The following is a 916-nucleotide window of genomic DNA, read 5'->3' on the forward strand; positions in this document are numbered from 1 at the left end:
ATTCGTTAATAAGAGGCAATTCTAGTTTATAAAATAATATATTTTATGCTAGACATTCCTCAGTATTATTTGAAATGAATAAAGAATATATAATTCTTCAAATTTCTCATGCAACAGAGTTTTAGTATTTTCATTTATTAATTCATATTATGAATATCTTAAGCGAGAACTTTTTAGATTCACACTTATATTATCCAATAATATACAATGTGCTTAAAATTCCGAAAAATTTTAAACAACTTATTTAGCATAGTCTTACAACCCTCAACCATATGTAGTCCAAGCAGCACTAAAAAATTAATTAAAGTACATAACAGCATGGACTGCGATATGCGTTCAAAATGTCGATGTTCATGTGTCCTGCAGTTCACACGATGACGCGTTCTTCATCGACCCATGAGCCGAGTGATCCACCGCTTAGAGTGATACAATTTTTTTTTTATTTCATTACGTCAACAATATTTTTATTGAAAGAAATTAAAAATACACCATTTTACTGGCATATATCAATTCCTTCAATAAAATTTTTTTTTATACCTAAATAAATGTTGCGAAATGTCTTAGTTTTACATAATCGATAATAATAAGATATATGACAAGTATATTTTAGCTAAATTTATTTATTATGATCAACATATGTAAAGCGTTAACCTGCAAACAGGTACAACATTGTTTTTCTTTAGGTGTTGCGAACCAATGTATGCGCACTGGAATATGCACAATACATTTTGCAACGCATGTATATTATGGTACATATACACGCAGTTTTTTATTTTATCCAAAACACATAAAACACTCTTAATACAGTATATAATAATAATAATACATAACAAACGGTTTTTAGCTAATTTAAATTATTATATGTTGCATAATTGTATCTCATATGATTGAATAAAATATTTATATTTATTAGTTA

The sequence above is a fragment of the Drosophila sulfurigaster genome, unplaced genomic scaffold (assembly GCF_023558435.1).
Source record: "Drosophila sulfurigaster albostrigata strain 15112-1811.04 unplaced genomic scaffold, ASM2355843v2 ctg48_pilon, whole genome shotgun sequence".
In the NCBI taxonomy this organism is placed as follows: domain Eukaryota; kingdom Metazoa; phylum Arthropoda; class Insecta; order Diptera; family Drosophilidae; genus Drosophila; species Drosophila sulfurigaster.